We start from the raw sequence: 15,827 nt of genomic DNA on the forward strand, positions 1-15,827 counted from the left end.
TATTTTTGCCTGGAGGTGCCATATAATGTAGTGGTTCAGGGCACAGCCTTTGCAGTCAAACAATCTGGTTTCAAATCCTGCTGCTTCCACATACTTGTGATAAAGGATAAAAGACTTAAATCTCTCTGTGCCTGCTTCCTCATGGTTAATTTGAGAAGAATAATAACAGTGCTCATCTCATGAGGCGACTGATAAATAAATGTGATTATGTCTGTAAAGCCCCCAACACACAGTAAGTGCATCCTCAAAGCTCTCTGCTTTTACTACGGGTCCTGATTTTCTACAGGAGTTGAGGGAGCTGCTTCATCCCTCAAGTAAAGGCAGCAACCCTTATCCCCTCCTTCCCAACATTACATTAGTTAGACTGGCTGCATCCCCTTGTTGCAAACCTGAGGGGTTAAAATTCATTTGGCACTGGTTTTCACTGAGCTCCTTTACATACAGCATCTTTTCCATGAAAGGTCCAGTTCTGGGCACTGATCTTAAAACAAAGAATGTGACTTACGGGTTCAGTGGGAGAAGCGCGCTTCTGACATGAACAGCTCTTGTTCCCTGGCAGCCCCTGGCCCCTGCCTGCTTGGCTGAGCACGATTCCAGGAGAGAGAGCCCCTGGGAACCTCAGCCCCACCTGAACAAAGCGTGCCACCACTTGCTGGTCCCGGCTCCCACTTGAATTCATCTCACTGTAGGCTGAAAGAGCCCTCAGGTCACCAGTGTGGTCCAACCTGCTGCTAAGTGCCTGCTGAGGTGCACAGACTCCCCAAGTCAGGACTTACCTGTGACTCATTCTCTGGGATATATGACCTAAGCTTTCTCCAAAGCAGTTCAACTATACTCAGCAGTCTGACTCGGGGCTTTGGAGTCAGACAGATAGGGGTTCAAATCCCTAAACTGACACCTACTAGCATCATGACTCAGGGTAAGTGGGATGACCTCACTGAGCTGCAGTCGTTTCCTCTGTAAAACCATCTACCTTACAAGGTTGCTGTAAAGATTAGAAACAAGTATATAAAGCACACAGCACAGAGTCTGGATATTAGTAGGATTAAAGTAAATAATTTGTTTAGAGCATCTAAGAGTTCAGGGTACATAGTAGAGCCTCAAAAAAAAAAAAAAGGTTACTTCCTTTTCAATATCACAGTGAACCTAAGCCTGAAGCTATTCATTCATTTATTAATATATTCAACAAGCCACTGCAAATCCTGCAGAGAATACAAAAGTATATCAAATTCCAAAGTGGAAGCCCCATGAAGGCAGGGATCCTGCCTTTTGTCACTCTTTGTTTAAAACATATCTCGCACAGTGCCTGAAACAGAGTAGGTGTAAAACACGTATTTGTTGAAAGAAAGATAATCTAGTCTCTGCCATTACCGAGTCTGGACTTAAAGAGAACAAGAGGAATATGTATAAATAAATGCAATCCCAAGCTGATTGATTCAAGTGGTCAGAGATGAGCAAGGGTTTTGTAAGAAATTACACCCTGCTGAGAGCTAAGGTAAGGCTTCAGGGAGAGCTGCTTTTACAGTGAGCTTTGAGGAAAGAGATGATTTCAAAGCACAATATGGGAAAGAGGGCTGAGAGCAGAAAGGAGGAACAATGACTGAATCCATGGCTGAAATTTTAGAACTGAAGCTGTAAGCATCTCTCTCTTTATGTATGCTTGTATGTCTGCAATTCAGAAAGTCCTCAGAAAATCTCTCATTATCTAAGTGTGTACTATATTCCTTTCTCGGGGTGGTATTCCAAACTTATATTCTAAAATATCTTAAAGGAGCTCATTGTATTCTAACTGGCTGAGACACAAAAATAAAACAAACAAACAAACAAACAAAAACTCATATATAAATGGAATATTCCTAACACTCCCAGAAATAAAGAAAGTTGAGCCTGAGACTCTGTCAATGTGAAAAAAGAGGTATCCTTAAAGAAATAAACTAAAAAATGGTTTTAAATGTAAGCTCTCAGGATGTGGGTACATCTTTAGTGAATAAAACTAGTTCAATAATTTCAGTTTATTTTTTTTTAAAAGCTCTGTACTTGAGAGACTATTTCTTAGATCCTGCTTTGCTTCATTCAGGGAGTCCATGATCACCTCTAAGCTGTGCAGTGACAAGCAATATTCATTCGTTTTGAACAAAAGGGCAGACTGACAATGCTGAACTTTACCTGAGCCCTGTGCTCTCAAAAAGCAGAGATGGCTAAGAAATTCCCCCACACCTGTGGTCTCTGAAGTCCCTCCACTCTTCTGTGTTCCAGGAAACAGCTGCCAGCACCACTCTCCCATGTACGGAAAGAAGACCCATCTCTATTCTTCTTCACGACTCTTATAAGACTGTGAATGACCCCTTGTTTACCTGCCTTTATTAAAATCCCAGGCCTCCTCCCCTTTCTTTGAGCACTTCCTCATTAATGGATATTCTCCCTACTGCAATAGCTTGAATAAAGTCACCTCCTTACTTGATGTCTGTTTTATCTGTTACACTCTCCAATTTAAAAAATAAATAAAGATATGGCAGGCCTTTTTCCTGCCTTTGGAGCAGCTGTGTGAGGAGGTGATGTCTGAGACAGCGACAGCCATCTCCAACCACGGAACAAGCCTGAGGATGGTGGTCTACATGCTGAGGGTGGCACGGGGAGATGTGGAAAGTGACTGCTCCTTGATGACACGGTTATGTTGCTGAAATAGTCAATCCCCTTACTTCCCTTCACTTCTGGACTTCTTGTTATGGGAACTAATACAGAACCTTTAAATGCTTTAAGTTATTTTCTGTTGGACATCCTGTTTTGAAGCCCTAAACACCCCAGTAGGATGCTTATAGGCTTCAGGAGAAAAGAAAACTTGTGCCCAGAAATCTGGAAAGATGTTCGAGAAGAAATGGTTGCCTCTTATGTGTGGGCCAGTAGGGCTTCAGAGACGCGGTTTCCCGTGTCCCTGTGTGGCCCTGGAGTTGTAGAATCATTCCTGAGAGGCCAAGACTACCACAGACTCAAAAGAAGCTTTCAGATGTGAATGAAGAATGATTCAAAGGCAATTTGTGTGGATAGATGATTGAGGACCCAAAGGGCTGCTGGACATCTCAGCAGAAGCCAGCACAGACACATCACCTCGCAGATCAAACGCACTCTGCCCCTCCCCTAGCACACAGAAACATCTTCAGGGGAAAGTGGGCATGCTCAAACGGACTGAGATTAATTTTGTACCACCAGGTAGACTGAGAGCTCAGAATAGAAATGCCATACAATTATAGAAGAGAAAGTTATCTTATAGATGATTTGAACTCATTATAAATGTGTAGGTCACTACCCTTCAGATAGATTCACAAATAAAACCCCATACAAATCTAAATCTTACAGTGATCAAGGCCAGGAGAGAGAAGTGACGCAGTAATTAATGGGCAGAGTGAGAACAGAATTGTCTGGGCTTGAAACTCCAATGACCGACCGCACTTCCGTCTCCCCTCCCTGCATTAGGGAAAGAAAGTTATTGCCGGAACCACTTGCCCACTGCTGTTGCTGTTGCCACCGTGCACCTGGGCTGGCAGAGTTCTGATAGCTACAGCTGGTGTGGGCCCTGATCCTGGTGATCGGTGGCCAGCCCTGGCCTTCACCCGTAATGGCAATGTGACCTGTCGTATCAGTTTTCTGGCTGGGAAACAGAGGAGTGAAACAGGGCTGTACTAGTATAATGTTTTTCATGAAATATGGGAATGAAACAAGAATTTGAGAAAGGTCAAGTCGCTTATGGCTAATTTGCTGTATATGAGCCCAAATTGCCTCAGAGTGAAACCTTGTTTCTTTCTATATCTTCAAACTTATCTGTTTCCTTCTTTTTTCAGAAAATACTTTTGGATGTGTTCTTAGAAGCTCAAAAGGGTCATCTGCAATGTAATTTCCATCCTCCACTCCCATTCCCTTCTGTCTGAGGGACCTGGAGCAGGTGAGGGATGGGGGCACAATCAGGTGTAGGTCAAATTTATGCACAAAATTCCTGCCACCAGCTCTTCAGGCTGTGCTCCTGGACTCGGTACCAAGGATTATTCCTGGGGTCAGAAAAACTCCAGTAGATTCATCTGCTTACATATGACTCCCAGGGGTCTTGTATACATGGTCTGGGGCCAGAGCAAGACCCATGCCATTCAGCACTAACAGAGACACAAGAGACACTGCCCCTCCCTCCTCCTCCTCTCCCCGCAACAACCCCACTCCCTGCTCCACTTGAAAGAAAACACATACCAGATGAGCAGGGTATAAAAAGAGATCTTAGCTAATAAGAGAAGGTAACCGAGCTTCATACCATTTAAAGAATGTCTACAGACAGCCTGACAAAAAAAGAAACAAAAAAAGGCCAGAAAAGGTGCCCTAATGGGTTCTACTTCCTGCGTGGCGGCCTGTCGGAGAGAAGGAAGGAGAGCGCAACCTTCCTCACTCAGCCTAACCCACAGACTTGGGGATAAAACAAAGGTGCCTCATCAGACCACTTTGCAGACCAGTAAGATGCAAAATTCTTTTCTGAAGATGTCCCTTAGACATAGAGTCCATACCAAAAGTACCCACTACTCAGACCCCTCATCACCCTTTCCCAGGAGTCTCTGGTCTCATTACCAAAGGTATTTCAAAAGTATCCTGAGCCACATGCAATCTCCAGACTCCTGAGGCGAGGGCTTTGAAGATGATCATCTAGAGGGGTGGCCTTCACACTGAACTCCTTCAATCTCTAGAGTTCCCAGGAGGAAACTTGGAGTCTTGGCATGAGTGGTGGCGGTGAGGCGGAGCAAAAGGGATGGGCTCTTGACCCTCAGTTGCCCTTCAACCAGAACAATTTAATTTTATCTGTATTACATTTTGGCCTCGCAAGTAAAATTTTACTCAGGAAAGGATTCCAGTTTAGAAACAATTCTTTTGAAACCTCTGAGCTAGAGAATGCATCTCAACATCCCTCTCCCATCCCCAAGCCTGGGGAGACCTTGAGGGAGGGGGAACATAGTTATGGGTGGAAATGGGTGTTGGGTACACAAGTCTCAGAAACCTCACTGGCAGGTAGCCTGACCCAGCTGTAGCAACTATATACTGATAAAGAAATTTACTGTTACATGTCCCCACCACCACCAATAAAACTCAGATCATCCAAAATTTGGCCTGGAAGGACAACCTCCAGGTGGAGGATGGGAGTTGGACCTAGAAACTCTTCTTCTGTCCTTCTGGGTTCTGAGCACTCTCTTCCTCTTTGGATTTTCTCAATTTGCTCACTGCTTCCACTCCTCAATGGCTCCTCATTGCCCTGGGCAAGAAAGGTGCTGCTCCCTCAACGTCCTTCTATCTTTCCTCAAACCTCTTTCTGTTTTCCCCTTAAAATGGCAGCAAGCCACTGTCACAGATTCTTCAGCTATGACTGGGACTTTCGAAAACAAGTGAATGTTAGAGAAGAACAAAAGGGAAAAACATAGTATATAAATCATTTAAATGATGCAACTTCCAAAGCACAGGTTCTGATTTCATTTGAATTGAATTGTTCTCAGGGATTTTACCTCTTCCCATTTCATACAGGCTCCAAGACTGGCAATGAGAAGGGCTGACGTCACTTTCCAGAGCCTCAGCTTAAGCCCTCACTTCAAAGCTCCCACCCTGTTGCCCATGGGTGATGCCCTATTGACAGCCACCACCTAGGATCTTCTCTTAAACATTGTGTCTCTCCATTGACATCTTGATTCTTTCTGTTGACAAGATCAAAAGAGAGTCTCCTCACCTACCTATCTAAGCTTGATCCTGACACACTTCCCTCCCACTCACCCCACCCACCCTCCTCCCCGGGATGATTTCAGTCTTCAACGGAGACTGCCCACTACAAACACTGGTATAGCTTTACCCTTTTGGATCAAAGTCTACTGTTATCTTAATCCTTTTATGTACCAGAATTCCTCTTACAAAGAACACTGTATTTTGGCCCAAAGGTTGTGGGATATGCGGTGAAAAACCTTTTATAAATGTTTGGGGCTTTAAGTTTTTCTTAATCTCTAGGCCTCAGTTTGTTCCTGGGCCTGAGTAACAGATGTATTTTTCAATAACAAAAAAAAAGAAGTTCTAATAGGTAATCCAGGAAATGAGGAAAAGTGCATTAGGCTGGATACTGTGTGAAGGAGGAATTTGGGGAGAACAAGAATGTCTAAAAGTGGACTTTGGTGTAACTGCTGTAAATTCTTCCTCTAGCTCCTCTAAGAAATCTTTAGTAAAATCTACAATGCTCGTTTGCATTTTGTGTGAGTGAATTCTTTTGGACATTGACTTTTGTGCCTGGTTGGGGTCATCCTTGGTGCAACACAAAGGCAGAGCTGGAGGAAAACAAAATCTAGAGACAAATGGGCCATGAGAGAATAAGTCCTTGGGGAACAAGAGTGGCGAGACACAGGCTTTGAAATTGGAGCTGGGAGGTGAGTTTAGCTGGATCTTGTGGGTCAAGGAGCCCCTACTTGACTTCAGAGCTACAGTATGAAAAAATTAGCATTATGATCCTTCTCTGGATCCCCATTATCTACAGTCCATACTCCTTCGTGGGAGAGTGGCCACTCCTCCAAATATCTTTCTTTCTCCCGACATCTTTCCATCTTCCTTCGAAAATGGCCAGAAATCTCGTCCATAGATTTTTTTTTTAATCTAAGACTGAAATTTTCAAAACGACTAAATATTAGAGGACTATTAATCAGTTAGGTGATGCAGTTCCCAGACCACAAGGCTCTAAGTCTTTGTATGGATGACACACAAAGCCTATTAAAATCTGGCCTCCCCAACTCTCCAGCGTCATCTCTCCAGCATTCTTACTTGTCACCGACACTGCAGTATTACCACCTTGAAGAAGTCTAAATGACCACGCTCTCACTCCATCAGGTAGAACTGACCACTTTTCACTTCATGTCTCATTGAGGCACAGCATTCCAAAACACTTTGTGTAAAGTACTTATTCATATGTTTTCCCTTCTAATAGATTGTGAGCTTCTAACCCCAGAACCTAACAAGCGCTTGTAAAGAAGTAGAATTTCAATAAATGTTTGTTGAATTAAAACGATTCCAAAGCAGGATGTAGAAACAGAAAGCAAGCAGATAGACTTAGGTTGGAATGATAATTCTGCCACTTACCAGCTGGATGACTTTGGATAGCTTCCGAATCTTTGAGTGTCGACTGCCTCATCCATTAACAACAGCTACTTTGCAGAGAATAGAGACGTGTAAAGTGTGTGAGGTACCTGGCCCACAGTAGGTGTATAGTAAGTGGACACTATCAGTCAGTAGGCTGGTGGTTTTCAAGACATTTTTTTCTATCAGTGTAGGTCCCTTCACTTTTGTAGAATAGCAAATCTAGCTTCTTTGTACAAACCTAGAGCTTATCCAAAGATTTTATCCTTTTATCTCATAGTTCTTAGAAATTCAATGGGTATACATTGTCTGTTTTCCTATGCCTTTTTGCTCAAGCAGCATACGTGTCAATACTGACTTTTTCTTTCTTAGATTCGGTTTTTTAAAAAATACAATTTTCTTAAGAAGGGAAGGGAAGGGATCAAAAAAAATTTTTTTTTCCCTAAAGCTTTCCTTAAGGTCAGGGGCTTTATCTATGAAAAAGTAGTAAATAGTTAATTGTAACCTATGTGAAGCAGTAGCCAGCCTTAAAATAGTCCTTTCTGGCCAAGGGTTAGAACAATGGGTACTAGCATAATTGTTTGAGCTGTTTTTAGTGTCTCTTAATCAAAATTACTAGATGACAGAATTCAAGAACTTGTTACATGTTATTACTTGGTGCACATTTAAAAGTAAAGACTCTCTGTCATGCAAAGAAAAACAAAACAAAAAAACCAAACCTGAGTAAGAGCAGAGTCGCTCAAACTTAGGGGTACAGCCTCAGAGCTGTACCTGCTTGCCTACTTCCCCATATTGACACAGCTCACTCTCCACTCCAGAAGAACCAGGGCTCCCAGCGTCTGGAGTAAAATCTACTGCCTTAGACCAGTGTGGACAACTGGTATGTGAAGTAGTATGTGAAATTATTTTAAGTGGCTTAAAGATATGGCATTAAATAACACTGATACCTTTAGTTAAAAAGTTACTCCCTGTTCAGTTAAAAAAATTTTTTTTTCTGATTCCTTAGGGGAAAAGTCTCAGTTTGGGGATAATATGTTTTTTTAACTCCTCTGTTACTTCTCCTAAGAATCCAGTATTCAAAGATAGCAGACTGCAGGCTCAGAACCTTCAAGTCAACAGTACCTAGCTAGAATTTAACACTACGGATTTGTTCAGTTACTGTCTCTACCCATATCGTGCTCTTTAAGTTTGGGGAAAATTATTTGACAACAAACTTCACTGTCTTTACTTATAAAGAAAGAAGGCTCCCTTCATTTGGGAGGATTAACGTGTCCATTCTAAATATAGTCACTGAGAGATTTCTATGTGCCAGGTATCCTGATGAAATACACTGGTAGACCAGACAAATGAGATCTTTGCCTTCATGGATCTGCTAATCATTAAAGAAAGCATTCTTTAATACAGTATGGCAGGTGTTACTAGAGGCATGCAGGATGCTTGGGAAACACTTAAGAAGGACACCTAACTTGGACTTGGGGATGGGGGTAGTCAAAGAAGATTTCTTGGAAAAAACGGCAGCCCAGCTGAGTTCTGAAGACCTATTTAGTCAAGAAAGAGGGGAGGGAACAGCATGCACAAAGGTCTAGAGGCAAGAGGCACTGAAATAAAATATATTGAATCCTTAGTATAATGTCTGAAATATAGACATTATTCAAAAAAGCAGCAGCCTTTAGAACTGTTATAGTGTCCTTGGCCTCAAGAATATTAGATTTATCTCTGTATCCTCAGCATGAAAGCAGTTTCTGCCACAGAGTGGATGCCCAGTGTTTTACAGTGAATGACTGAATAAACAAATAAATGAGTAAATAAATGAATCGAGTAATAATTGTTAATTATTTCTATATGCTCCTAGCTACCAGTCCTTATCAGGAGCCATATTCTTACTCAGCCGTTGCCTGAAATAGTCTGATGGGCAACACTGTAGAGAGAGTTATTCTGCAGCCTGGTTCTGACTTGGGACTTGGGAAATTTTTGCTGGGTTCAGCTGGTATCACATGGCCTCCCTCACCTCTAACCCAGGAGGGGCTGTGCTTTTTCCTCCTTATGACACTGATGCTACAAACTGAGGCCCACATAGCTGCTCTTATTTGAAAGGCATTTCTGTCTGAATGGTGTCTGTCATTTCACAGAGCTAGGCAATTTGTTATATTGCAAAAACAACATGGCTGCTTTATCTTCTGGGACCATCCCCAACTGTGGCTCATGGACCAACAGAGCAGCTTAGCAGGTGAGAGGGCATTAAAAAGAACAAGTTAAGGAAAGTCAGGCTAACAATAATAGTAAGGATTAACATTTGTTGACCACTTTCTATTTGACAGGCATTGTGTGTACTAAGTGCTCCATATGCATCACCTCATTTACTCTTCCCAGGGACCCTTAGAGATGGATACTGATATGATCCACATTTTACAGATAGGAAAACTGGGGCTTGAAGAGTGATGTAATGTTTTTCAGTTAGGAGTAGCTGGGATCAAACCCTGTCAGTGTTAACAGAAGAGCTGGTACTCTTAACCTCTTAACCACAGTAACACAAGCAAAAAAAAAAAAAAAAAAAAAAAAAAAAGCTTGCACATGCCAGCCACACCTGGGAACAAACTCAGGGACATGCCAAACTTTGTTATCACTGACTCTGAGAACCTATTAGGGCACCGAATAAAAATTTATTTAAGAAAATATTTTTAAAAAATAGATTTATGAAGAGCTAGCCACCCGACCAATCCCAGTAATGGAATCATTTTTTTCTATTTTGAACCACATCACTTCACATTGCACTTTATTAGTTTAATCTTTCTTAATTTGCAGTCGCTGCAGCAAAAGTGTCAGTCTCTGATAGCAGAGACAGAGTTTAGAGTTATTTCTGCCTCTGGAATTATAACGTGGCCCTTGAATTCTCAATTTTTCCGTATTTTGAAGAATTAGCTCCTTCTTTCCAAATCTCAACACCAGATGCTGGAAAGCAATGTAGCAGCTACTAAGAAAACCTTCTTTAGACATCTGCCTTCAAGTCCCCGTAGATGGCTGGCCTTCAGACCCATCACTACCCCCACCCAGGGCTTTGCCCCTTTGAGGTTAGTTACGCCCTGAACACATTCCCTCAAGATTCACCTTGAACAGGGTTAATGTCCACCATTTGTTGAGGGCCTTTATTGGCCAGGCCCCAAGCAGTGCACTTCCCCTGCAGGACCTCATGTACTTTCTGTGGCCCACACAAGTCCTGTGCTCCGCCCCACCAGCCCTTTCATGTGACCTCCTCTTTCTAACTCTACCATTTTCCTCACTTTCGCTTTCAGCAGATCACCATGCTGCATACTTCTTACAGGAAAGGGAGGCAATTAGACCAGATCAGCTCTCCTTCCTCCTAATAAAGGGAGCTACACCTGCATGCATGCCCTCACCCCTCTTTGAAACTCAAAGAGGATCCCTCCTCCTACCCAAACCCATCCCCTCTCAACTCAAGGGCTCCATGCCTTTCATTATCTTTTCTTTCTTAAAATTTCAACCTCTCCCTCACCTCCCTGACAGTCTCTGGGTTAGACTCTTTCCCTTCCTTAAACACATACAGCCTCTCTTGAAATTCTGATCCATTCCTGCTTTTACCTCTCTTTCCTTTTCGACTGAGCCAAACTTCTCAGTTTCTCTTTTTACTTTCTCTCCTACCTTCCAGTCCTCTGTGATCTGTTTTCAATTCCCCCTGCCCCATCAAAAGTTATTTGACAAAGGGATCTCCTAATCATCAAGTCTGTTGGTGAAATTTTTGAAAATATCTCATTGAGCATCTTTAAGATACCTGACACTGTCAATCATTTTTCCTTCTAATAACCTCTCGGCTAACCTGACTTAGGAGACTGCTCTCTCTCTCCTTTCTCTTTATTTCTCTGATCCTACTGTCTCAAGCTCCTTCAGAGGCTCCTTTTCCTCTGCCCCTGGGTGAGGGCCTGACCCACCTCCCTAGCCCCATCTCCCACCATGCCTTCTCTCTTATTTGACCCTGTAAAGACTCAATTGTTTGGTATATTTTTACAATGAATACTATTCAGCCATAAAAAATAGTAATACAGTGCCATCTGCAGCAACATGGATGGACCTGGAGATTGTCCATGAGTGAAGTAAGCCAGAAAGAGAAAGAAAAATACCACATGATTTCGCTTACATGTGGAATCTAAAAAAGACAAATGAACTTATTTACAGAACAGAAACAGACTCACAGACATAGAAAACAAACTCATGGTTACCTCCGGGGAAGGGGGTGGGAAGGGATAAACTGGGAGTTCGAGATTTGCAGATACCGTAATGATAGCGCGGGGAACTATATTCAATATCTTGTAGTAACATACGGTGAAAAGAATATGAAAGCGAATATATGTATGTTCATGTATGGCTGAAGCACTGTGCTGTACACCAGACACTGACACAACATTGTAAACTGACTGCACTTCAATAAAAATATATATATAACAACAACAACAACAAAAGACTCAGTTGCGTGTAGTCATCTACGCACAGCACACAGCCTCAGGGCTCCATGCCTTTGCTCGTGCAGTCCTCCCTTTCCAGGATGCTCTTCCCCTCACCTTGCCTGGCTAACTCTTACTCATCCTGTAAAGGTCTGCTTGGACTGTACCTCTGTTTGGAAACCACCCTATTCCCTCTCTCCTTCTCTCCGAGTACGCACCCCATCCTGTGCTCCTAACAGATCATCAGCACCATTTGTTTACGTCCTTTGTCACATTCTCTTATGGTTTTTGTTTTGTTTTGGCCTCTCAAATACTCTCCATGGAGAGCTCCTGGATTCACCTCTGTGAGGCCTGACAGTGGCACACGCAGCACAGGGCAGAGCAGTGCAGTGGGTTCCTAGTCAATTAACTGAATTAGGAAACTCAGCTGGAGCCCCCGGGGTCCAATGGGGAGCCCTGGACCCATAATCCGAAGTCTCCATGCAGCCAGGCACTCTGTTTTTCCTCTGCTGGCTTTGCTCTCTGTTCCCAGGTTGCTCGTGTCACAGGAAAAAGTCAGGCAACCACTATGATTAGCATGACCCAAACCCCCTCATCTAATCTCTCTGGGGCCTCAGTAACACTCAGAATGTCTCACTGATCCTGGCTGACTCCCTATCACATTCCTCAAAGCACATTTTCCAACTGTTCCCATTTTTCTTAAGCCCCCAACCCCTTGCCCACAGCTCCCTCTTTGCTCAGAAGACTGAGGTCCTTGACTTCCTTCCCCTCCCGTTAAAAACCCCCCGGTCTCCTCCCAGCCTTTCCTCTCTCCTCCCTGACCCTAAAGGGAGGCCCACGCCTCTGCCTTGAGAAGGTACCCCTCCCCCACCAGTCCTGGAGATCTGACTCCCAGAATCTTCCCCTGGTTCCCACACCTCCTTCTTCGACTCCCCCAGGCCATCACTTCAGCTCATAAAGAGGGTCCAGTGTCCCCCAAGCAAATAAATGCATACGTGGATAAACAACTTTTCTTTCAACATGCTTCCTTCTCAAAATACCATCCCATATTTCTCTTCAATGGCTGCTTCCTCGCCACCTCTTGGGCTGAGAGTTTTGAGTTATATAAGTAGTCTGTGTTCATGGTAAAAATGTTAGAAACTGCACATAAGCAAAAAGGAAAAAGAAAATCTATTATCACAATTCCTCTGAAACAACTCTGTTATCACCTTGGAGTACATCTTCCAAACCACGTTCCATGCATATATGTATATAAATAAACAGATTTTAAAGTAAAGATAAAATCATGTTCTACGTGTTGTGTTCTTATTTCACAGTGTACTTGGAGCAGCTTTCCACTGGGCCAAACCAGATAAACCAGGATCATTTCTCATCTCAAGATTCTAATCTTATCCCCACGTGCAAAGTTCTCTTTGCTACGTAAGGTAACATATTTGCAGGCTCCAGGGATCAGTGCGTGCTTCTTGGAGGAAGGGGGCCTTATTCTGCCCACTCCAAGTAGTCAGTAGCCCAGAGAAGCAAGAGGGGTCAGAATGATAGGTGCAGGGATTCCAGGCACAGGGAACAGTGGAGTTCTGACGAGACCTCAGTCCTTCCCATCCCCCAAGGCCCCCATGCCCATAAATATAAATTTACACTGTCTTTTTAAAACCACAAGTTTGCAGTTATGACGGTACCTCACGTTTGGTCAACTCCATCTTCTTTCCTTTTGGAAGACGCCTTTCCCCCACACCATGTGATTCTGCTGGGTTTGTCAAGGAGGCTACACGTGCTCCAGGCTGACCAATCACAGTACTCCACACCTTTGTGCAGCGCAGTCGAAGGATGGGCGAGCACCGCAAACAGGACCACTACGATCGTCGCGGGGAGGGGCCTGTCTGGATGCTGAGACCAGGAAGTCCTCTCTCGTGTGAAGACTATCAGCTCTAAAAATTCTGGAACCACAGAGGGACCATCATTCCCATCATGCGGACAGATCCTGTCTGAAAACGAGACCATCCTAGAGGAGAGGAGAGACACATGGGAGAAAGAGAGAGAGAGAGACTGAGATCTCAGGATCAGAGGACATCATCTGAGCGTTTGGTTCTAGACCTGCCTAAAGCCAGACAAGTTCTGGACTCTTCAATCGTATTAGCCAATACATTCCTTTTATCTTTCTTTGCTTGAACTTTGAACTAGTTTGATTCAGGTTTCTGTTAGTTAAAATGAAGAGTCCTTACTAACATAACATTATTCCATAATATGAATGCATTAAAGTCAAGTTAACCAAATTTCTGAATATTTGGCCTTCAGCTGGTTTCCAATTTGTACTAGTACTATTTTAATAAGACCATAGTAAATATCCTTGTTCACATAGCCCTAAGCATTATGACTGGTTATTTAGAATACGTTCAAGGAAATATGTTTGGAATACATTCTAATGTGTTCTTTAGAATATATTCAAAGAAACCAATCAACTTAACCTACTGCCATCTGGCTACAGCCTCACAGCTCTGCTTAAAATGCCCTCTCCTAAGCCATCAAACGTCTAACTGCCTTTTCCAATAACCCTGTTCTTCATCCTCAGCCTATTCAGCCTTTTCTTACTCTTTCTACCTATAAAATCTCCTTAGACTTAGACTCTCTCCTTGGCTTCTTTTCTTACTTCCAGGACTGAATTTAAATGCCAATTCAGAAAAATTGGTAGGACAGCTGGGAGTACTGGGTCGAGACGGTTTTTGGTTTTCTTGTTTGTTTTGGTCAGGAAGAGGTAATATATTTCATTTATAATGGAAAATAACATGAAAATGAGTGGAAGCATCTTTTAGGAAAATCATTTGAATTCTTGTGAATATTGATGGAGGTACATTTAGTCCCAAAAGAGTGTTTTCTTTTTTCCAATTTTACTGAGAAATAGTTGACATATATCACTGAGTAAGATTAAGGCGCACAGCATGATGGTTTGATTTACATATATTGTGAAATGATTACCAAGATAAGTTCAGCTAACCACAACCCAGCTCAGCAGGAGAATGTGTGATCAATTAGCTATGCTTACCAATGCACTAAGGTACTGGGGGACAGGGAGCCGGGGGGAGGGGGAGGGCTGAAGTGGGAAGTGGTGAAGACTGTAGCAAGAGTCAAGCATTTGCAGTTGCTACAGCCAGAGGTTCTTAACCCGGGGGAAATAGATCAGGAGGTTCCCTGGGGGTTCTCAAGTGACCCAGGAGCTTCATGAATCCTCTGCAGTTGTATGGAAATATTTATCTGATTGTGCATTTTTCGGGAAAGAAAAAAATCATTGCTTTTGTCAAATTTTTAAAGCAATCTAAGATCCCCCAAAAGATTAAGAGCCATCTCTGTGGACAGTCTCCTGACCTATGTTTTCCTCAACTGACCTTGTGGAGCTCACGGTTTGGAGAAAGAGAAAGTTAAGTAACCCAGTAATTATCAACCACCCTGACAAACGTGATGACTTCATGAAGATATTGGAGGTCCCTGAGAGATTCTTCAGGGAGAAACACAGCAGCTGCTTAACACTGCCCTTTGGGACATTCCAGAATAACTTGACTGAGCAGGGACGGTGGGCAGGCAAGTTATGAGGAGGTGCAGCTGCTCTTTGTGACACACATTCATCCTTTCTCTAATCTGTTCTCCCAACCCTCTCCCTTGCTCTTCGCCTCAGCTTCTCCCCAGACTACTCCCGGAAGCCAGCTCAGTGCATGACCAAGGCCTCCCTCCAGCTGTGCCCCCAAAGTATAGAATTTGTGACATCTGGAAATTTGCACATTTGGGAAACAGTGCTCAGGCCAGCTAGCACATTTCATTTTCAGTACGATTTCCTCTCTGCCCTTTCTGTCTGTTGCAGGCCTCTTAAATCACGGTGGCTCTGTCCAGACCTCCTTATCTTAGTGACTATCTCTGTTCTGCATTCCTTGCTTTTCCCCCACCCCAAGTTTAATGGAAAATGTTTCCTGTCAACATTTCTCCTGTCCGCTCTGGTGATTGTAACTCCAGCCATTTTGTTATCTTCAGTGAATTTCATTAAAAAAGGATGAGGATCCCATGTTCCAAGATCACTAGTTTAGATATTAAATGAATCAAAATTGACCCTCAGGCTTCCTCACATCCTCTGGAGGCCTCCCAGAATCCAGCCTAATAACTGTTTTTATTTTTATGCAGTCCATGGTCACAATTCCACACTGTGCCTTGAGAGACCACAATGGATTCCTTCCAAGATTATAATTTCTTGAGACCAATTCAATGTCC

General features: G+C 43.1%; 1 protein-coding gene across 2 annotated transcripts in view; it reads right to left on the reverse strand.

The window, feature by feature from the left end:
• Positions 1 to 15,827, reverse strand: part of ME3 (malic enzyme 3) — a 377,761-nt gene that overhangs the window by 240,332 nt on the left and 121,602 nt on the right. For both annotated transcript variants that reach the window (XM_031460503.2, XM_064492780.1), the window contains one exon: positions 13,256 to 13,578. The gene's annotated coding sequence lies outside the window, so the exon portion shown is untranslated. The remainder of the gene's footprint in view (positions 1 to 13,255; positions 13,579 to 15,827) is intronic.

Source organism: Camelus dromedarius, chromosome 12 (assembly GCF_036321535.1).
Source record: "Camelus dromedarius isolate mCamDro1 chromosome 12, mCamDro1.pat, whole genome shotgun sequence".
NCBI classification, from domain to species: Eukaryota; Metazoa; Chordata; class Mammalia; order Artiodactyla; family Camelidae; genus Camelus; species Camelus dromedarius.